Genomic DNA, 23,957 nt, shown 5'->3' with positions numbered 1-23,957 from the left:
TGATACTTTGGCGAGTGTCTTTTAAAAATTAGTTCACGTTGTCAAATAGTTTAGATAGGCTGTTATCGAGATGATAATTCAAACAACTAACCAACTAAGCCCACCAACACATTTGGAAAATGTACCAGATTTACCTATGGCAAAATCTCCGTTTGTGTTGTACCTAGACCAAAGGGAACCAGAATGGAAAACAACAAGCTTGTGAGAATAAAACCTACTGATAAAATAGGTTTTAGTAGATGGAAAATATAATCTAAAGGATACTATATAAAAAATAGAAATTCATAGAAAATGATATCATGAGAGATTTTGTAAAGCTACTGTCAGGGTTATAAGCTAAATAATTAAAATCAGTAACTAAAATACAAAAAGATATTCTTACTGTATTTTAACAAAAATAGCAGTTGGAAAATTAGCATATTACTGACAATAACACCAAACTATTTCCATGATGATAGAAAATACTTTTTATATTGAACTTTATACATAGAGTCATTAACAGGCTGAACTGTTAGTATCAGTTGAGTATTTACAATGGAAACATAAATATAACAAAAGTATAATCCTTGGTAATCATTTGATACCAAATAATAAAACTGAACTTACATCATTTGTAGTGTCATTTCCAAGGCTTTACTTCATGTCCCGTAAACTTGCAATAATGTAAAATATAGTTAATCCATTCTCAAATTTTCCAGATAACGTGCCTGGGTATACAGAAAAGAAAGGACCTAGACTGTGATCATCCTCCTCATGTAGATAAGGCAGCCAAAAACATTTAATTATTTATATGAAGAAAAGAAACATGACTGACTTTAAAACAGAAAACATACATGTTCCAGAAAAACGCACACACTCCACTTATCTATACACTTTCAATGCTTGTAAAGTCAGAGCAACAACCCACCTTGTTTCAGATAAACCTTATCTGATACAGTACAGCTTTAATTCAACATCCATTTGGTATCAATGGGAGTCTGTTTCCTTGTACTCTCAATCCTTGAATTATTTCATTCATTATATCCCCAAGGCAGCAAACCACTAAAATAATTTCTTAAAATTAAATGTTATTTAAATCACACGCTGAAGGAATACGGTGAATCTGTGCCTGTGACAGTTGTGTAACAGCAACTGTTACACCTACTGGCACACAACAAAACCAAAATGTCACCATCAGCCTTGTTTTGAAATTTCACAACTCTTTTCAAAAACAAAATAGAAAAAAATATTTTTAATTAAGTGCTTTACCCAAACCTATTGCTCAAGCAGTCAGCCTAGGACAATGGTAAAGGACATGGCACCCTGCACCTGTCCTGTGAGACTGAAACAGAAATTGGAAATCTTACCGCACTCCTGTTTGCAAGCCTTGAGAATAAAAGGCATATGGGATGCATCTGATTTAGGAAATGGCACTAAAACTGATTGAAACTGAACTCCAAGGACAAGCAGACAGATGTGGAGATGGGAATTTTTTCACAGAGATGAAAACTCACCATCTATCTGGGAGAGTGCTAATATTCACCACTTCTCTCCCAAAGGAGCTTTGACAAACAGGAAGACTAAAAACACAACAGCTAGATTTTAAAAATTATTATTTTAAATAAATCTCAATATTTTTAGGGAACTTAAGTCATAACAGGGGGGCCAGCAACACTGCAAATCCTTAACATGACCTGAACATGCAATGTATGTGTTGTTTTTTTTTTTTTAAAGCTAGAAATACATTCTCATTCAAGCAGAACTTTGTTTCCTCACTCAACCAGATCCGACCAGTAGCAGCACCAGTAAGCCAGACCTGCCCCCTCCTCCTGAAGCTGGCAGCTCTGCAGGAAACATCTGCTGACCACCAGGAGCAAAGGAGCAACTCACGGCTGGGAACCCTCCGATAACTCTGAGGGCTCCCCAGAGAGCAGAGTCCAAGGCACCCTTGCCGAAGGGATCGCTACCATGCCATAAGGCACTCGCAAAGCTGAGGGGAGAAACGTGGAAAGAAACGGGGAAGGAGAAAAGGGAGTCAAGTCTCCAAAGGACTCAGTGGAGCCTTCCTGAGAGAAAAAGTGGCAAAAGTGAGTAATTTCTGATGCAGATGACTAATGTGTTGGCTGATTTAATGAACTGAAAAGATGAGTGGTTAATGGTGCCCCCAGTAAGAGAGTAGCACAATAGAAACCTTCAAAATGGATGTAATAGGTTGTATCTATATCCTAAAGGGATTAGGAGGATTCATGCTTTTTTCTAGGCTATACACAAGCACGTACTGCTATTTGCAGAAACTTCATCTTTCTATCCACTCCAGCCCACCTAGCCACTATGTACAAAACTTCATTAAAGCAATGTAAAACACTTCGAAGTCCTACAGGAAATTTCTGTGCAACTGAGCAGTGTTTAAAGGCAACAAGGCACAGCAGAGAGAATTTGTTTCCCTGTACTTAATCTCTCACTTGCCTTCCTCTAGGATATAGAGTAGGCAAAGGGCAATGATGTGGCTCTCCTGCCTGCCAGCAGCGATGAGCAGGGGCAGAAGGCAGGCAACCTTTGGGGCTTCCATCCACCACCTGAGTGGAAACTTCCCTGTACTGCCCTATCTGCACCTAGCCCAGTCACTGCTCAGGAGGCAAAAATTGACGTGGTCTCACCTGAGGGCATCAGTTAGCAGTTTCAGGGTGCCTTTTTTTTTCTGCCTCTCGGAACTGAAACCAGACAGCACATGGTACTGGCTGAGCTGCCACGTGAGTACGAGCGATGCCCGTTTTGTGGGAGTTCAGCAGTTCTATTTGTTCTGCAGCACAAGTATTTTCAAGGAGAGATGGCTGTGGAAGGAGCACAGTTTCCCAAGTTAAACAGAATTATAATTAATTTTAAGAGGTGATAAAACACAAAGGAAAGAATTGCCCCCAAACGTTTCATGTGCAAGCTTTGAACTGTTGTAAAACCCAGAAATATTCACAGGACTGAATGACTAAGGCACCAGCTTGCATGTACCGAGAAGGCAGTGTAGTCTGAAGGGAAGCATACTTCTGCACCTGGTTTTCTGTGCAGAGTCAAGCTTGTAGGCTCATAGCCTAGCTTAAAACACGTAAGTTCACAGTTCAGATCTCGGCAGAGCTGACTCAGCTCTTCACCCGTCTGCAGTAAGCAAAGGAAGTTGCACCCAATTCACTGAACTCTTTTTGAAGCAAGGCCTTTGAAGTGTTTAGAAATGCTTTATTTGCCTCTCAATCCCTTCAGCTTTTCTCTGTTCCTTGCACAGATATCACACACACACACTGGTGTCTCCAAGACATTTGTAATCTACTTTCTGTTTAATTATGATTTCTTTTACCCCTTCCTGTGTGGGGGCACAGGCACACAGCTGCTTCACAGTTCACAGGTTATGCTCAGAATCACGCAGGATGAAAAGCAGTGTCATGTGCTATAGAGCATGAGCAAAGGTTGATGCTGCTGCCCTTGCCCAGCACAGATCCATCCTGTCTGAGTTAATTTGTTAATGTTTAAAACAACCTTCCGCTGTCAGTCACCACACCTTAGCCATAGCTTGCTAATAAGCAGATGGAGGTCAGCTGAAACAATGCAACATGCAGAACAGCTGGGAAAGTATACGTAGAATCACTGTATGTGTAAGATGGTACATGCTTTAAGTACAAAGCTTTTTTAAAAAGTAACTTCAAAAAAAAAAAAATCTATATTCCACATCTGAATTAAAATCTTTTAGCACTGCTTTAGACAGTCTCACAAAATGTGCCACAATGGGGCACAAAAAAAGCCTGAATTAAAACAAACAAACAAAAAAGCAGATACGGGGAAGAGGAAGATGGAGGAAAATGGTTTAATTTAAGCTTTTTATACCAGAGTCCCTGCTAGCTTGTATCTTCTTTAGCTGAGCTGAAGTCAAGACAACATGTCTCACAGTATTTGTTGTATTTGCTCCCACTCTCCCCGGGTTATCATCATGATGCTGTGAGCTCTTGCATGAAACACACAGAAAGAGCCACCTGAGTTTCTATACTGACAAGTATCTAGGTAGCCAGATTCTCACCTGTTCTTCTAACTGAAGGTTCTTCCACATAGCCCCCTAACAGAAGCTTAGAGGTGAACAGGCTCACCAGATGCAGGCAAAGTACATGCAACAGGCCGCACGTGGCCACAACGCTGCTGTTGGGGCAGTAACAGGCTTTAGGCATTCTTCTACAGCCTCTGTCTCGCCCTCTTCCCCTGCCCCAACCATGCACATAGACCATTACTGTGAATGTGACCAGGAAAATATGGCACTTTAATCAACAACAGCAGCTGATTTTTTTGGTTTGTTTTTAATTTCTGTGCTTTTCTTGAAGCAGGATTGCTTCCCTGGTGCAGGTCACACTACAGCTCCGAAAATAGCTGTGTCAGCAAAAGGGGGGTAGGGCAGTGGTGCGTGGGCACAGCCACGGGAACAAATGGCATGGTGGAGAAATACTTAAAGCAGCTTAATTCAGAAAGACTTAAACCTAAGATAATGTGCCAAGCTCTTGCAGTTGGTGATATTAAACTGGAATAAGCATCCGACCTGGAAATGCTTAACAGATTTACAAAGGGGGAAATGAAAAGCAGCCCTCTCTTTAGGGCTTTTTCTTATTGTGTTTTGTTGGATTTGTGTGTGTGTGTGACGTTAAAGCTTTTACATTGAATCTAGTACACATGAGGAAATGGAATTGTTTAATTTGTGCAAAGTAAGTTATGTTAGTTTAGTCTATAAATTAAATTTCTTATAGATCTAGTATTTACATGGAATTTATGGCTATTAAAGTTCCTATCAGACAATCTTAAGGAAGCAACAGAGCTATCCAGAAAGGTGCAAATAACTTTGAATAGGGCTAGGGGAAATACCTAACCCAATGTTACCCTTTGGAGCTTTTAAAGAGAAAGGGGAAGTGTAATTCAGGGGTAGCTAATTGTGAATCAGCCTAGCCACGTGGGATTTTGTGATTAACACCGTTGCTATCACCTTGAAGATTGGCACAAATTCTATTTCATCACTTATCTATACCAGTAAAAGTTACATTTCTTACAGATTGAAACTAGGCTCCCTGGGATCACAACCTGGCAATTATGGCGTGTTTTCAGTTCAACATCTGGGTGAATGTTCACCAGCTCCATGCATTTGCGTTTAGAAAATTTTAATGGTCATGTATGTCAGTGTTTCCTTCAGAAATCCAGCAGCCTGCTCTTCTGATAGGGAAACCCTGAAAAACTCCTGCAGAAGAGGTAGCAATACTTCCTTTCGTCACTCCAGGTTGAACAAAATTTAAGAGATTCATCATGATTAAAAAAACAAGATTGACTGAACTGCCCCTCCACTTTCATTTACCCAACAAATGGGTTGAAAACAAATTTCAAATCCACTTTCAGTTACCCAACATTAAGGAATTATTTGTTTATATGTCTCTAGATATGGACACTTAACGTGTCCTTTATTTAAAAAAAAAATATATTAAATTTATTAGTAGGTTATGAATGCAGAAATCTCACAGAAAACAAACAGCAAAATAATTTGCTCAACAAACCAACTACATTTGATTCATATTATTTTAACAGTTGCAGATACCCAACTCTATTTGTAGCTTCAATATTCCTATACAATATCCAGAAGAGGAGAGAGGTACAAAAGATAGAGCTTTTTATTTCAAGGAAAAAAATGGGACATTAAACTTTTCTCTTTGTCATAGTGATCTACAGTCAAGTTTTTTAATACATCATTAAAAAAAAAAAACGAACCTCCATCACAGGGAAGGTATTTTTATTGGAAAAAAAAAAAAAAATCAGGCATCCAGAAATTAGGAAGTGGCAGATTGGAACTTGCTCATGCAGCTATAATTCCATCCCCTTGTGGGATCATCCTGTATGCTGAAATTAAGCAGAATGCTGGGGGGTGGGAAGACATGTAATCATGTAACTAAAAACTGTCTTGTTATTTGTAAGTATAGTTCATAATTCCTAGAGAAGTTTAGACAGGCAAAAGAAGAGAAAAAATAATTTTCTGCACAAGCATAATCTCTCCACAACACAGTATGAGCACTGTTTGAATCTGGAGCTTTCAGTACTGCAAACTTGGACCTCAGGACAAATTAAAACCCATCAGAGGAGGACTAAGCCAATACAAACTCCCAGGATAGCCCAGTCCAGCCCCCTCTCTTCCAAGGCACCTGCAGATTTGCAGCACGTGGTACTTTCAGACAGAGAGAAATTGGAGGAGCTGCTCTGCTTGGGATGGTTATGGAGGGACTCCTCCTATAATCCTTCCCTCTGCTGCCTCTTCACCGAGGAACTGGGGAGAGGGGAAGGGAGCCACACAGCAGGCCTACCTACAGACAGGCTTCTGTGACATACAAGCATCCCAGCCCGTGCCCATGCTGCCCTTCCAATTCACATTACTGTACAGTACATACCAGTGCTGCTGTCGCAGCTGCAGTCAGTTGTTCTGAGGCACTACCAACATTTTCCAGGAAAAGCACAACAGCCAGCAGGTACTTCAGCAATTCACAATGTAGCTAAATCTGAAGACATCAGGGGATGAAGAAAAGGTACCTCTCTAGGCCTTCTTCTTGCTGAGTTTTAACAACCTACGGCAAATAACAAGAGTTATGAGGAATCTCAAAATTCTGGAAGAACTGAGCAGCTCCCAAGGCCACCCAAACAGAAAGTTAGCTCCTTAACAAGAGACACGCGCACATTTAGTACGGAGAGTACTCATTTGGCCTTTAACTCTGGATTAACTCTACAAGCTTGCTATTTACCCCACCTCATTACACATCATCCCCATTTACCTGCAGTAAATTAGTTTCCCCAACATTGTTCCTCTGTAGCTTCCCAGTGTGGTTAAAGTGAAAGGAGGAAAACAAACCACACTAACGGACTCTCAAGTCCAGAGAACGAAGGAGAGATCAACCATGTATTCAAAAGGCCCATTTACAGATTAATCTAGTCTTTGAAGGTTTGGGTCTGTTTAATAAGTGAAACCACAAAAGAATGCTTGGTGTCTCACATACAAGCATTAGGCATAAGGCTGTCAGCTTGCACTGTTTTACTGCACATCTCAACACCCCCTGCTCTGCTCACACCTCTAACTGCTAGAAAAAGCACTTCTATTTGAGGAAAAAGTGAAGGTATACCTACACATACCAAGCAGCACCACTTAGACCAGATGGGGCTTCTAGTGAGATGACCTCTATACAGCCCAGTACGATGATACAGACGCTGACCATGGACTCAGATAAATAGCTCAGGCCTGATGCTGTTGATGCTGCTTCTGGGCTCAGAGCTGGAAAGCTTGGCTTTTGCTATGTGCCTCTGCACATGTTGATAGACATCAGCCTGGCATTAACAGCACCACTAGACTGAAAGCATCTGTTTTTCTCCAGTCTTGGAAACAAAACAGCTCTGGGCTAAGCTAACACATGGGTAGAAGGCAACTTGCATCAACTTTATGACAAAGGCAGTCTGGCACCTCCTCCCCCTCAATATTTTGGGTCACAAGTTCTGGTTCTCAAACGGGGAAAAAAGAAATCTAAAGTAGATTTTAGTTAAGAATATAAAGATTTCAAACCCAAGCAAACAGAGCTGGGCTGATATTTATTTCATGGCAACAATTTATTCCTGAATTTCAAATGTGTAACATTAACCTACCTGAGTCATTTGAAGTCAGCTGTGTTATTAATAGAAGCAAATCAAGGAGCAATTCCATCTCAAAGAAGCTTGGTTTGCTGGTGTCTGTCAGGAATCAGCTCTTGGATTTGGTTTCAAGCTTTTTTATTTATTTATTTATTTTTATTTTTCCCCCTTAACTCCCCAGAACTGCAGTGAAGAGTCACTAACCAGAGACCTGCAGCCATGTCTTTGTTTCCAAGACACAGCCATGTGTTATTTTTTTCTTTTGTTTTCAATCCAAGCAAGATAAGTCCAGCCACTCTTTAGAACAGCTAAGGAAAAATACACACCCTTTTCACCATGTTAGTGTGAATAATTTTAGTGCTATAAAGAAATCTGCCTTCTCTCATTAGCTTAGAGTTAATCACACACGAACTTCACTTTTTGCAGTCTGCCAATGGTGTCTGAGGTAAAAATACAAGTCCACTTGAATGTAACAGTAAAATACCAATTGACTTGAGCAGAGCAGAAATTTCACACAGGATTTTTTAACTCAAGACAGAGGAACACAAAAAGTCTCCCTGCTTTGAGAGGTCCCTCTAAAGAAAGTGCCTCAGCTCAGGGGAATGACACTGTCAAGCTGTCTTAGGGATTGGGTTTTAGGCATGCGAATGTCCTAGGGCTGCCCCATGTTTGCCATGAAAATGATCAGAACTCATTACATTTTAATTTGCACCCACAATACCTGTAGTTCATCGGACTTACATGTGAACTTTGTAATAAACACAAGCTTCAGTATCTGTTCATACCTTTAGATTAACGTGTTAGCCATTAATTAGCCATTAGACTTCAGCCTTCCTCAGGAAAACTATTTTTTGTCTAGCATCCTAGGCACAGATTCTGAAAGTCCTTTAGGAACTGTTAGAACTGTTCTCTAGTTCTCCAGAGAAGCCAACGTCACCCAAAATACAAAAGATTCAGAACGCTACAATCAGAACAGAGTAAAAACAGAAGAAGCATCTGAGAAGTTTTTGGCACTTATTTTTCTTGGAGCTAAGGATCTCAGTTCATCTTACCAATACAGGCTCTGTGAGGCCAGTAAATATTATGTTCATATGTAAGGAGACGGAGAAAAAAGTTCCTCTGACCAATTCCATCTCACAGTCAGCAGTACATGAGCAAGAGGAACTCCATTAGACGGGTACTAAGTCTGGTCACACCATTGGACAAGTCATAGCCAGCACCTGGGACTAAGGATTTCGCTGCAAGAACCAACCACACTACAAATACACTTTTGAGAAGTAGCTAGGTTGTGTCATTCATGATAAATATTAGAGGCAGCCTTTCAGACAAAGCACAATAACTTTACATGAATTTACGGCTTCACTGTGCATCTTAAAAGCAAGCATGTACCAGCCAGCCTGTTACTGTGAAATACATTGCTCTTCCCCCAGGCACAAAGCTACGCCTTGTAGCTTGGCTTCTGGCAACAAAAAGCCCAACTGTTTCGACTACAGATACCTGTAGTATTTTGTCCCGTTGATGCATGCAGGTTAAACCTCATTTTGCTAGATGAGACAGCTGACAATCCTGATCTCATGTCCTGCCTCATACTTCAGAAAAAAGTCAGCTATTTCTCACAGTGCATGTGGTCACCTCCGTTGTACTGCTCGTGGCTGGGAGAATCCTCACCTGGCCACGTGGAGCCCAAAACACAGGACTGGATGGCCTTATCAGAGCATGAAGTCAACACACTCACGTGCATAACCCTGGCTCCCTCAGCAGGCAATGGCATGCACTTACGACACGCCAGCAGCTGGGTTTCTGCCACAAATTACTGGTGGTGGGGGACCCGGCCCCAGCTGAAGCAGGCTCAACCCTGACAGACCTGCTTACAGCCCGAAGCAAGCAGCCCTTCCAGGACAGCCGTGTTAACCCGTCATTTCCCCGTTTAGTGACCAAGCGTGTACCTTCCCCCCTCACTTTTAATTGAGCTCTGGAAGATAACACCACAGAGGAGGTGTGGCTAGAGTATGTTTGGAGGGTGCCTAGGGAGCTGCACAGGGAAGAGAGCAAACCTTTCCCCGGCCCTGGAACCAGGATGGGAAGCACACACTGCCCTGCAGCAAAAAGTACCTGCAGTGCAAGGGTAGCAAGACTTCCTTCGTCATGCAGACATAAGACCCTCACCTCATCAAATGGTCTGCCTGACGTGGCACCGAGAACCCCAGAGGTGCTGCACAGGGAGGCTTCTGCTGTCCCTGAAGATGTAGCACAAAAGCACAAAAGCACAGGAAGCATTGCGTAGACAAGCACCTGGCTGCAGCTTCTCTGCCAATTCCAAACGTCAGCTTTTGTGTAATTGTTCTACCAAATACTTACCAAGACATAGCAGAAATTGGAAGAAACAAACAGCACGTAAAGCCTCATATACTTTCAATTAAAAGGCACACACGTTATTTCCTAGGCTGCTCTTTAAACACAGAACTAATAGTTTCTTGATAGCCCAAAGCGTTAGGGAGATAACTAGCTGAGAAAAGTGCCATCTAAAATGCCCGGCACTAACTCTGAATCAGAGCACAGTTGCTTTTTCCTGTGTATTCAGTATTTGTAACAAACATTTATTAACAGTGATACAACAGTTTTCTGTGAACACTGACCTCACAGGCTGCTGGGGGAATGTAATACAATGTTTGCACATTTGTGCAACAGACTGCTACCCCAGAGTTCAGACAGGAAATCAGTAAAGCAGACGCATTCCAAAGAGCTTGTTCCCTCACTAATTTTCCTTAAAACAAGATGAGAAAGAAAACAGGACCATCCAACCACGCTGCTCCACAGGAGAGCTCCCTTCATCCTGCAGCACACCAGGCTGTTTCCCAAGCACCCGCCAGGGCAAGCCAAGGGCACTGCCCCTCGCAGCACTGCCCTGGCAGGGAAGCTTTGGCCCCTGCTCCGTGACCCAACACAGCAGCCCCCACAGCTCTGTTTTGGCACTGCCTTACTTGGTGCTTCACAACCCGCAGCCCATATCCAAAAGGAGTTTCTAACTCACTGATCAGATACAAGGATGTTTCCAGGCAAAGGAGCCACGTTGCAATGCAAGCCCTCAGACACTGAAAAAATGCCGAGTTAAAAATCCTTGCTCTTAAATCCAATACCTTGTCCTCCTGCTTGGAACCAAGCGACGTCTGTTACAGCTGCAAACAGATTTCCAGGATTTATCAATTCCTCTTTAGGAAAAACTAAGAAGAAACTTCATCAGGAGAGCATCATTAAGAGGTAGGAAACTCAGAAAAATGCACCCAAAGGGATGACAGCAAGTTACAGCTGCATTCGCTTCCAGACAAAGAGCACAAAGAACCGGCCAGCCTGCTGGACATTCTTGAGAAGTATTTTAACACCAGCACTGCATTGACTCTCAAGCCAGTCACCAATTGCTGAGTCAGCTATCTCCAGACAAAGATGCACTAGCACCTTCCCCAAAATCTAAGTGCAATGAATACATACTCCCTAACTAAAACCCAAGTCCAAGACCGCATAGAAAATGGTGCCAGAGAGGTCAGAATTCATGTTTCTGACTTGGGGTCTGGTTCTCAGTAGCTGAAAGATGCCACTTCCCAACAGAAAACAAAGCCCCCAGTGTTATTAGCACAGGCTGTTGGTTTGGTTTTGTTTTTAAATACCTACAACTCTATACAATCTCCCACAAATCAAAGTAATTGTTTTAAATCTTGTCTGAATGAGCAATATAAAACACTGCAAAACCAATACAACTTCTCCAACAAAACCAGTATATCTGCAAGGAATTCAGACTACAGTAGCCTCAGGTCAGACATTTACTGCACTTGACCTGTAAAACAAGCAGCAGAAATGAGACAAACTGTTGGCTGCAAAGACCAGCAAAGGGGGTCAAAGAGGCAGGATCCTGTGATCATTTCTCCTCTTCATCACTCTAAGGCACTGCTCCTTAACAAACCTGTTCTCCCTTGTGTTATTGTGCTCACTCTCAATATACTATTTCAAACATAGAAGGTTAACAATTGATAGTTCATGACCTGCTAAGAGCTTACAACTGACAAATGCAGGATACAGAGCTTTCGGATGGTGTCACGCTTCTGTTCTCAGGGCAAGCTGACAAAGGCATCCACTACAAGAGCAGGAGAGGAGAGAGAAAAAGCTGACAAACCAAATTCTTTGATTTTTAGGATCCTAGAAGTGATCAGTCTGCCAGGGCAAGAAGGAGTTGGCCCACAAGTTTACTATTCATACACTACTTAGAGATGCAGCAGGCACTTGATAGGGGTTTTTTCAAGTAACATAAGCCCTGCTCCAAAGCGCTTAACCTGAGACAATGTTTGCAGCAGTAAGAGCAGTTTTGAGCAAGCTCAATAGCTTATAAATACAAGTTGTTTTAAGATACTTTGTGATACTTTTAGGAAAAACTGAAGGACGGATAGCATGAGAAATGGGGTATGCTTTGAGACAGGAAGACTTGTCTTGAATCAAAAGCGATAATTAAAAAAAGTCCTGTTAACAAGCATGGTTTTTTAGTGCACATTACCCTTCTTTAACAGCTGGTAATACAGAAACTCTTTTCCTACTAAGCACAAAAGAGACAGGTGTGCAAACTAAATGTAATGAGCTTCAGAGACTACTCATAGAAGTGAAAGGCAGCGCCCAAAGGACTAAAATAAACTTGTCTGCTGAGTGCAGGCAGGCCAAGACACAGGGCACCCTCATCCAAGAGCAGAGAACTTCTGACAGAGCACACATTTATAGGGCAGAACTAATTTCCCCTTTCAAAAAGGGCGTGTCCCATTTCTAAAGTCCCAGTGAATACTTCTGCTATAGTGTGACACGTAACTGCAGCATGCATCAAACTTTTACCTGGATAAGGGCTCAACCCATTCACTTCTCATTACATTACCATGCATCTTTGTTCTTGTAAAAGGGAAGGGTAAAGCATAAACCATGAAAATGAAAAAGCCCCACTCATTTTTTCCCTTCTCTGCTCTTAGATAAGATGGTTTTGCCGATGAAAGAGATTGTTTTACTGTGTCCAGGCCAATAGTTTTTCTCCTAAGATTAGAGAGAGAGAGAGAGAGAGATCAGAGCAGGTCATGCTGAGCCAGCACGGCTGCAGCTGGACTTTGACACCAGTCGCCAAGCTGGCCAGTTTAAAGCCAAGCCAGGCAGAGCTGCACAAACTGCAGCCTGCAGCGTTGCAGCAGGTTAACTATTTAAACCAGGAACCTTTTTTCCATACTTCCCATGCAGAAGAACAGCAGCTGACTGGAACTATGGATTTGGCACTCTTTAGCAGGCAAGAAGATTTACTGCAAGTATCTAAAAATACACATTATGGCTGAGAGCCCAAGGAACTGATCAATGAAAGTTCAAGAGGTGCATTTTACAGTCCAGATGTTCTCAAACCGTGCTCTACTGAAAGCAGACAGAGGTGACTGGTCACAGCATGTTGTTCCCCCCTCCTCTACATCACTTCGCATCCAAAAGTGGAAAATTACATCTACAATTAAAAATATTTCTCCCTAAATGTTCTCCTTTTGCTGGAGTTAGCATAAAAACGTCACAACAAATCAGTGGGAGAAGTAGTTGTCCCAGAGACAAATTGGTATACAATGTGAATCAACTTGCACTGCTGCAGCAGGGTAACCTTAAGGAAAGCTCTGAACACATGAAAGCTGCGGGCTTGGGGCTCACCTGGCCGTGCCATGCACACGTTCATAATAACAAAATTCCACAGCACTTCCTAACCTAATTCCACGATTTTCCTAATCTGACCTATGCATTTTTTCCATAGATATGGTGCTGAAACTTGTGTAAAACTGGGAAAGAGCAGGAAGTCTTACCCAATTATTTAATGAAAACACCTTGCAGGATTTTCTAGGGGAATGGACTGCTGAAGTGAACAGTGTTATTAGATCTTAATTTATTGTAAATTCATGCCTGAAAGCTTTTTTCCAACAGTTCAGTTATAAATGACGATAAAAATGCAAAACTGTGCCTTGGGGGGAAATACAAGAACTGGTTTAAACATATATTTATCCATGCACTAAAACAAACACAAAATTCGCACCAACCTGAAAAAAGCCTAAGCTTGGACACAACACTGTCACTCCCCTTACACAGGGGACACACAGAAGCTAGTTATGGACACATCCATATCCTCTTCCCTCCTTTCATTTGGACATTAAATTCCCAACTGGCCACTGGAGTTGTCAATGGCCACTGACAAACGCCACGGCAGAGTAGGGAAGCACCCGGGTGCAGCACGCAGATTCAGTGCTGTAGCTATATACCACGCTCCCGGGCTGGACCACAATAATCCCAACACTTCAGACCTTTGGGGTGCGAGCATACCTAGCCCGGTACGAGGGAAGTCATTAGAAGTGACGTACCGTGTAGCTTCACAGCCCACAGGAGAGAAGTGGAAAAGATAACGTCCCACTCTGTGGTACACCAGCTATGATCTTTACCAGCAAGTCCTTTCTCTCTCCTTTCCTTGTGAAGATGCACTCTTGTCGTAAGAGCGCAAACACGTAGGCATCCCCAGAGAGGCTCTGACGCTCTCTTACTGCATTTCCCAGAAAGCAGTCAATTTTGCCAGGTCAGGAGAATTTGTCATCTTTGCTACAAGTTATAAGGCACAAAGGGAAAACTAAAGCCAAGTTCAAAAATGTTCATTGTCTTCCCTTGCTCTAGCACTTCACTCTGCTTCATTTTTCCCCTCCCAAGGACAACTTTTGCCCTTGGCTTCGTCTCTGCTCCAGTCACAGAGCTGCTTGGTAGTAGCTGAAGACGCGTTACATTCTGCCCTTTTCTCAATCCTGAATAACCCAGACAACTCTCTGCTCTTACTAATGCTGCTATTTAAACACCACTAACTCAAACTTCTGGCCATCACTTCCACAATATTTCCAATTAGCCACTTTTAAAGCAAGCCACAGCATTTTAGCTGCGTACTCAGTTTCTGGAGTGAACAAGAACTGGTTTCAACTGAGAGGTTCATCTCGTCACTGCTCGGGCCAATGGCTCCATGAGCAGACCGCTAGACCAGCATTTCTGACAGCATTTTGCTAGCAGATTCCTTACAGACGTGCTGCCAGATCTGCCCCACTCATGGCTACGCTGTTAAGTATGGGGTTCAGGTGAAAAAAATAAAAATAAAACACACACAAGGAAATGATTTCCTTAGTTCACTGTCAGTTTTGTTGGTTGAAGGGTTACTGAGATCATGGACACTGCCCTCTTGCTACCCATTTTTCATGTGTGTTCTGGCAGCTATATACAGCTAGACAGATCCCTTTATGTATGATAAATGCTTCAATCACTGCCATCTCCTTAGGGAAGGCAGAGAGTGCTGATCACAGCTCAAATAGGTATATAGCTCACTCGGAAAATACAGCTTCTCTACTGCAAGGCAGACTGATCTTCTGCAGGCTGAACAGTCACAGATACAGAACATGCGGCCAGCTAACTGAACACGCTGGGCTCCCACTACTTTGAGAAGGTTTGAATGCTTCTGCTGTCCTTTAAGGCAATTGCTTTATCACATCATTGCTTTTTCTTTAAACTCCAGTTTAGGAAAAAAAAAAAGATGCTTGGCTTTTAAGCAGAATGAAATCCATAGAAAGAGGTTTGTCCATCAAGACCTGTTCCCCAGGTGCTCTAAAGCAGATTACTGAAGCACCTGGGGATTTTGCCAAGCTGACAATTCACTCCAGTCAGGAACTCACACGCCCCAATGAACCTGTGATCTTACTTTAGATCATGCTCTGACACACTTGCAAGAACTATCAGCTATTGCCACTGCAGTCAGTTTCCTATTTTACTTTATAATCTTCAAAGCATCAAAATCTAAATTATTTGTAAGGTAGAGCTACTTGTTCTTCCACAGAGAAGGAAAATAAGGTATAGTGTGTGACTGAGAAAGACTCACTATTTCTGTCTAAAATTCCACTTGCGTGCCTTAAATCAAATAATGAAGGAGAACAAGTTTTTGTTTTCCTCCTTTTTCTCCTCCCAGGCAGCTTGGTAAGCTTCTAGACAGTTTTAAACATACTGTATTAAGAAAAAACAACACCCTGAAGATTAAACAGTCTGTACAGCCCTGAGTGTTGCTGCGGGCAAACACACGTAACAAAATTAAATCTGATAAACCACAAAACATCTTAGACACTTGCAGAACTTCAGGTACCACACAGAAAGTAGAAGTGCGACAAAGGTAGTAAATATGCAGCCTCTGGTGTTGTAAAAACTTTCACAGAACTCAATTTAGTTCTTCCACCAGCCAGATAACATATCAAATATGCATATTTTATATATTTCAAATCTAGGCTTGGAATGCAAACATTGCCATTATCTGTTTAATGCAAACCAATTATTCAAGGCATAATCAAACTGCTGGCAAAGTTCTAAATGCTGATATGCTATTGACAATATGATGTCTCCTGACCTGGACAGAGCTGTCTACTGCATGTAATTAAAGGTTTCAGACACATTATGTTCTTCTGCCTATTGCTGTTCATGCAGCATGCATTACATACCCAGTGAAACTCATAGAAAAAAAAAAAACACAGCCTATTTCAGCCCACTAATTGCTTTGATAAACTGCATAAGCAAAAGCAGTACACAGCCTCAAGATGAGATGTCCTTCCTTTTAGGGAAGGAAGACACCACTGTCACCACCTGTGTTTTCTGCAATACCAGATTCTCCATTATGTAATTCAGGGACCTCAACACCGGATTTCTCCTTTCCTACCTTCAATCTACAACAAAGCATCCTGCGTTGTGTTATGGTAGCATCATAATCAAGATAAGGATTTCACTTACACTAGACAGTACCTGGACAGAAATCTCCTGTCCCACACAGCTGACAATGTAAGCGAATACAGTTCAAGGCTGCCTGTGAAAGTGCTACTCGGTACTTTTAGATGAGGCCGTGGGCCATTTCTCAATAGATGAGCTGGTGTACGTCATGGAACGCAGCAAACTCCAACTGGGTACTAGCTGATGACAGTCACCTTGTCACTCTGAGACCTGGCTGCATTTCTCAATGCATTAAGCAAGCAAATAACCAGTTAGTCTTTGCTATTCATTGCACCCAGCACTTTCATATTCAGATTGACAGGTTATCTGCTTCTGTGGCTGCAATACCTTCCCTCCCCCCAAAAGTAAAGTTATCTTACACAGCTAGAAGTTCTTCAGGAGCAACAAGCCCATCTGATCTTCCAACAAGCAGCACATTCAGTTTGGGTGCAACATCCAGCCTCCAAAGCGAGAAGGACCAAGTTTCTTTCCATAGGTCCCAAACTTCAAAGGAGTCTAAGTGAGTTGCCAAAGAATGTTTTTAATCAAAAGCAAAAGTAAGGAAATAAAACTTAAAACTGGACAGTATGTAGCTCAATATTCAATACCCTCAAAAGGGGTTGTAAAGTCTTTGAGCCCCTATTCCTGCTGCTGTAGAGGGAATCCTCTGCCTTGCATTCCAGGCCTTCCCAGCATTTCAAATACCTTCATTTGCACATCAAAACTCCTCTACTGTCTGGCAGTACCTGAAGCTTGGGCACTAGCCGAAAAGCTGCACTTCAAAAGGAGAAATAATAGACTCCTGCTTAGCTGGAGCTGTCTCATTATACCTGCACAAGTTATTTTTGTTTCTAGGGTTAGAACAGCAGATGCAAGAAGGCCAGTGTCTTTAAATACCATCTAAACCCCTCATCTAATGCTAGTCTTGCAAGTCACTATGATGACCTGATCCTCACTTCTAGGACCGTAAACAAATTGCCTTATCAGTTTTTTTCATGCTCACAAAAAGCAGACTACTAAAGATTTCCCCGCCCCCTTGTCACATTACAAGTCAATAGCAGGGAGCCAAGTTTGGTGAAAATATCCACGAAAATGAACATGCCACAATTACATCCATCAGGGACTTAACCTTCAGCAAGCTCCTGAGTACTTAAATAATGTATTTCACAAGACTTCACTGCAAGTCATACAACATCCCGCACTGAAACAACCCAGCCACCACACAAACCGCCCTGTCTCTGAAGCTCCGTTTTGGAGGCTAACAGCAAACCTTTGGGTTTTCCTGTGTCTTCTTTTGAAGCGGAGACGATTTCACAGAGCAGAGGTCTTCAGCCCTTCCCGTTAGGATTAATTCCACCCCAACACCAGATGGTGCAGCTGAGTGGTGAGCTGGCAGGCCCTGCCGGTGACAGCCCCGGAGCACAGAGCCACCCGCCCTCGGTGCTGTGAGCGCTGCAGGCGGCTGCACCCCAGCAGCGGGACTCCCAGCGCTGTGTGCTTGCTGCTCCCAAACACCACTCGGTATTCCCACGGTCAGCCTAGTTACACAACTGGGTACTGAGGGTTAAACTTCTGCTTTAAAATACATTAATACAAAGAGCATCTACTCAGAAACATTTCCTGTGATGTTATGTTTGAAATGTGAGTTTCAAATTCACACTTTCTCTGAAAATTTCATGTGAGCTTCCCATTGAATATTTAAGTACAGGGCAAAATCTTTTTTGCAGGAAAAAAAAAAGAACAACAACAAAAGATATCAGTGTCATGTTAAAAACTTGACTGAGCTTTTGCTTAATACAAAATAAAAACCTTGAGGAATGAAGTGAACTTCAACTCTAGCCACTCTCCACCCCCCGCCCCGCAAGCCCAACCTATTCCTAGCAGCCCCCCAGCACTTTCACTACCACAGCAGGAGCGCTGAAGCACTCTTACATAACGAACCCGCAGGTAACTACCAAAGATGAGAATCCCTGACCTAAGCAGCAAGCAAGATGGCTTCAGGTAAATCACTAGCTTCTGATTCTCCCACCGGCTTTCTGGTTTCATAATCAGTGTTTCCAGTATAAAAAAAAAAAAAAAAGGATTTTCCATGTTCTTACATGGAAAAAACACTATTGGTTGAAGAAGCAAACCATACAGAAGGTTAAATGCAATTTATTTCATACATACTACATTATGAATTTAGTGTCTGTTACGCACTTAAAAATACTGTGTTACAAGCCTGTGCTAGGATGGGAAAGTGTCAGCAGAATATTTAGTGGTGTGTGTAGAGTATTACCTCCATAACTAAGGTTTTCCTACACATCTATCACCATTCACAACGTTACCTTATAAACCCCCCTGGGACAGGACTTGTCTTTTATCTCTACTTGAGCAGTCCATACCACAGTGAAAGTCCCCGTCTTTGCCTTAAATACAAGCATAGCACAAGTAATTCTAAAGACAGAAGTCTGAAAGTGTTCATAGAGCACCCTTTGTGTTCGCTCCCTACTTAATTCCCATTTACAGTTCAGAATAAACGCTTCAGCTGTCACTCTGTTACCAGTTTTACCTCCGTAAGAAATGTCAGATGGGCCAAATTTGCCTGCATAACGACCTCACAGTAAGCGGCAACCAGATGGACAGCACATGGCCATATGCTCTCCTTTGCTGAAAGGTGAAGCGAGCAAATACGATCAGAAAAAAAAGGAAGGAGAGTGGGGAAACAAATACCACTGCAGTACACCCATTAAGTTGTACAGACGCTTTCCTCCCAGAAGCTCATGCAAACTTTTTCATTCCTTGTACCTGGGGATCCGACCTGCAGGGAAGTGAGGGCAATCCTTAGGGGGCTGCTAGGGATCAGCTCTTGTCTCCAGCCTGATCCTTGCTAGGCAGGGACCCCCCTGCACCATACCCAGCATCACTGCGCTCCTAAGGGCAACCACGGTACAGACACAGGGCAAGGACCTTCATCGCCATGGCCCCAGGGTAAGGGGAAGAGAAGGGAAGACAGACAGGCATGGCACGGCTGCAGAGGCCTCTTCCAACACACCACCAAGAGCTGGGAGGTTCAGAAGCTGCGCCCCCTCTGCACCATCCTCTGAGGTTTTCTTGCCCAGAGATATCGTGTCAAAAACTTTTAGGTAAACCTCGATGTTACCTAACTGTCGCATTGCTCTTTCAGCGGGAGGTGTCAGTTCAGCCAAATTACATCTCCAAGGAGTACCTGCCCTTTTGAACTAATCCTAAAAATAACGCCTTTCAAAGTTAAGCACATCTATTTTGTTACACTACTGCTCCCTGCTCAGAAAGTCCTTCTTAAAAAAAAACGCAGTAATATTGCTGACGGTGGCAGCTGGTAATAGACAAAAAAATAAATATAGGCAAGAAAAAGGTAGTTGTTTTTTTTTTTGTTTTCTATTTCTAAGACCTTTGTGCAAGTTAACGTGCACCTTGACCCATATCTCACTTTCCTTTTCAAAAGAGGCTTTCAAAGCTAGCTTTATCATTCCAGATAAGAATGTGATAACTTACTAGACACGGGTTATAAAATCCAGGTAGCTATTACATACAAAAAAAAGTTGTGGACTGTGCGCTAGCTGAGACATCATACACCTCTTGTTTACATCGTGGCTGTTTGATGACATTAATTATTACAGACAGGAGCTCTCTAGTTCCCTTTAAGAAGAGATTATTTTTTTTTAATTTGCACTATCACCTAAATGAACTGGTTGTCCAAATTATGGATTTTTTTTATAAGACATTATTTGATAGACTTGAGAACGAGTATTTAAGGTAAAACATTAAAATCAACAGCCAAAATCACACCAACTTCAATGAACATTGTACTTTGCTATTTTTTATATATGAATTTTCATTTTCTCTTAGCAGAAAAAGCTGGTAGGTACACTTAAGTCTCAGATGTAGCACTTCCCACTGCAAAGACTTGCAACTTTTTTAGAAACTCTGCCACTTGCCTTGTTTGCAGGCAGCCTCTGAAGCTGTCTGGGACAGCAGAGATACTCTGTCTCATGGCAATCCATGCAACTGAATGGTTTTCCTTTGCCTTTTTTTTTTTTCTCTTAAGAAAAAATATCCACTGGCCACAAGCTCCATGTACACCATGGCTGAGCAGCTTGCACTGCTGGCACAACAGCAGCAGACAAGTGCCATGGAGCACTTAGAGCTTGCTGAAGCAAGAACACCGAGAGGCAGGAGAGAAGACAAGACAGGTCAGACTTCACCCATTGTTTCCCTAGACAGAGCACAGACCCCAGAGGTCCTTCCTCACCCACAGAACAACCACCTCACCGAATAAGGCAGTTGCATGAACTAGCAGCTACTGCTGAAGACTCAAATCTCACTTCGGGATTCGTTAAGGTCAAGGAGGGAAGTTATACCTCTACGTATTTTTTTTTTTTTTTTATGCAATACAAAGAGGTTCCATGTTAGAACCTAACTTAGCAAGACAGCTATTCGAGTCGAAAGTTAAACTCCAGACTATTAGGAAGCATCATACTTAGTACAGCATCTGACAACCACTGTCTGCATTGGTCATCTTTTTAAACGCTAGAATCACATGCTGTGTTTCTGCAAATCATTGGCTCATTCAGCGTACAGGCAGAGCTAAGTCACTCCATCTCTAAATCAGACAGTTTCTGACTTACAGGTCTCTGATTTTGCAATCAAAACATTTGAACATACATTTTAACACATTGTGTTAATCAGCATACAACACCACAGGTGCACGAGGCATTTACGCAATGCAGGGAAAGATGCAGTACTTGCCACAAGGCTTCCAATTGGAAGATGTTAAAGCAACACTAGACCCTAGACAAGATGAAACAAAAGTGAGACAGAAGGACAACCTCGTCATGTTGAAGTTATTATGGTCTTGAATAAAAAGGAAATAAGCAGATGTATTTTATATTGCTTAGGTACTGACAAGAATCACTAAAGCTTCCCTTGCTACTTGGGTCAGCCTTTTATTACACTCAAGGAAAAAAGTGATTTTGACAGGATTACAGGTATCTAACCAAGAGCTCATTGTGACCTTATAACTAAGGATTTAAACCCTTATGCATAGCTCTTGTTGAGCTAAATCCTACCCCCAGCAAACAGGTGGACTGAAATATAACAGACTGAAGTAAACCTTTCGTTGTGTTTCACACAGCCCTAGCTCCCACTGTACCTCCTAAGACAAAAAGTGCAAAAGAAGGTTTCAGTTCACCTTCAGCATGAGCCTCTGGAACCAAACAAAGCACACAGGGCAAGTTGTTAGCACCCCACAGTGACAACAAACTAAGGTCTATTACTTATCACTTGAAGTTGGAATTTTTACCAAGGATGATGATGCCCACCCCTGCTACAAAGGCAATCCTACAAGTATTGATAGAGTTCAGAATTTCTTCAAGGCAAGTAAAAAACAACTCTCCATTTTCCAACCCTGCACATTCCAGATTTGCACTTCAAACTGCTAAACCTAACAAGAGTGGTGCCACCAGGTTTCAACAGCACACAGTATCAGGCAGGGCCTGCCAGGAGAGGAAAGGGAAGAATCAAACCACAGTCGTCTTCTCACGTACCAAGTAGCAACAAAGATTCTGCAAATAGCATTTTGTTGACACTTTTGATGATAACACCAGGCAGAAAGGTCTCTGTCTCACTGCCAGTAGGAGTGGTTCTGCAGCATTCACATGGACAAAATATCCTGTCTGTTAAGTAACCCCACTGCCCAGAGAGCACCTGGGCTGAGCACTGTGCAGACATGGCTTGTCTTTTGATGCTCTTGTAGAGAGAAGGCAGATGGTTTTACACTACACAACACAATTCAGGTAATTACCATTCTATTGGTATGTAACGCATGCAAATCTAGATGAACATTGATGTTAAATTGTAGGTAAATTTGTGTCTTATCAGGGTCTTATAGGGCAATGCAATTTCTCCTACTAACAGGGCAGAAAACACACTACAGTGAAACCACGTTCTTGATCACGCTTGAAATTTTACTTTTAGCTTAGAGGGACAGAAGTAGCAACCTGTGATGCAATACTACTGCAGAGTCAGAAACTGCAGTGTATAGCCCATCAGAGATGGAACCGTCAGCAAGCTGCCAGCTAGCAAGCTTTCAGCGAGTCTCAGCTGAACCCAAGTTGAAGAAATAGCACCACAGCACCCAGGGCGAGCAAAAAGAGCTGCACACATCTGCTACAGGGCACCTTCAGAACTACCGTCACAGGTATATACCTTACTAACCTTCAAGAACAGACACAGTGACAAGAAAAACAGCTATGCTGAGCACTGTGTTCTGCATTTACAGTCAGTCACAGTCTGAAAATACTTCAGCTGAGTAGCAGGCTTTCGCTAGCACTGGCACTGCAAGCATACACTGCTCATGTCTTAATTTTCTTGCTGACCTTTTCATAAATCCGTTGGAGCTGAGATCTTCATCTCCTTCACTGCTCCAGTACACAAGCCAGAATAGATGGTACAAACTCTTGCTACGTGTTGTTCTCTTTGCCTGATATTGTGTTTAGCATACTTATGACATGCAAGCAACATTTAACTTTTTTTAAAAACTTGGACCTCTTCTCAACCTTCAGGTAGAAAAAACACAACCCTTTGTGCTAAACAGAGGGAAGTTAATTTAGCAATTCAATGAGTAGCATCAGAACAGAGCTACAAAAACTCCACTTTCTTCCCAAACATTCAAGCATATGTGCTGCTTCAGAATACAGGCTCTTTACTCACACTGTCACTTCTCTGACTGTAAGCATTCTCCTCGGAGTGCTTAGGAAACATAACACGTTTGAGGCAGTACACATTTGCTTCTTATTCAGCATCTTCAGTAACTGAGAAGCATTCCTTCCCTTTTCTGCCTCACAATATAGACCTTGTTCACAGGATCAAGTAACAGTTTTTTCCCTACAAGATAATTGCTGCAAGATGTTAATCACTAAATCTTGTTGTGAGCACTTATATGCTACTACCATACAGTCCAATTTACAGTATGTCCATAATGCAGTCACACTATTAATAACCCTTTTACCACCATCCCTAGTGAACTTGCAGCACCCACACAGGAACTACCAGAAAACCACTATCCACAAGTATTTGGCCACTTGAGCCATGCTCAGGTAGCAACGTTTCACAACACATTGAAAACAGGCAAATCACTTACCTTTCTTGGTTTGTGCAGATTTCAGTAGTAAATCACAAAAAAAAAAAAAAAAGAGGGAATCCTGTCAGTCCTACCACAAAATGGGGATTCCTGACTCGTGCCTACGAGGTGACAGGTGCCCTGCGTTTAGGCAAACCTCCCCTGTGTGCTGGTTGCCTTACGAGCAGACAGCTGTAGGCAGCCTACCCCGTTACTCCTTTACTCCCTTCGTACACACACAGCCTCTTGCAGCCCTCACAGCGGTGCCAGCTGCACGCCTGGTCCAGCACACAGCTCGCAGATCGGTCTGCTCGCAGACACGCGTGTGAGGACCACGAGATCCCGCCGGGGACATTTGCCGGGC

General features: G+C 42.5%; 2 protein-coding genes across 5 annotated transcripts in view; one reads left to right on the top strand and one right to left on the bottom strand.

Moving 5' to 3' along the window:
- Positions 1-23,957, bottom strand: part of TMEM266 (transmembrane protein 266) — a 78,378-nt gene that overhangs the window by 53,764 nt on the left and 657 nt on the right. For 2 of the 4 annotated variants that reach the window (XM_038185055.2, XM_072043468.1), the window contains exons 2-4: positions 6,423-6,596; positions 2,637-2,810; positions 607-707 (exon numbers count right to left, since the gene is read on the bottom strand). The gene's annotated coding sequence lies outside the window, so the exon portion shown is untranslated. The remainder of the gene's footprint in view (positions 1-606; positions 708-2,636; positions 2,811-6,422; positions 6,597-23,957) is intronic. The other 2 variants (XM_072043469.1, XM_072043470.1) reach the window with 2 other exon arrangements.
- The window catches only part of NRG4 (neuregulin 4), a 53,404-nt gene continuing 31,269 nt past the window's right edge, over positions 1,823-23,957 (top strand). Inside the window, exon 1 of the mRNA XM_038185059.2 lies at positions 1,823-2,066. The gene's annotated coding sequence lies outside the window, so the exon portion shown is untranslated. The remainder of the gene's footprint in view (positions 2,067-23,957) is intronic.

The sequence above is a fragment of the Anas platyrhynchos genome, chromosome 11 (genome assembly GCF_047663525.1).
Source record: "Anas platyrhynchos isolate ZD024472 breed Pekin duck chromosome 11, IASCAAS_PekinDuck_T2T, whole genome shotgun sequence".
Taxonomy (NCBI): domain Eukaryota; kingdom Metazoa; phylum Chordata; class Aves; order Anseriformes; family Anatidae; genus Anas; species Anas platyrhynchos.
The sequence above is the reverse complement of the archived record's forward strand: the minus strand, read 5'-3'. Positions and strand labels throughout refer to the sequence as shown.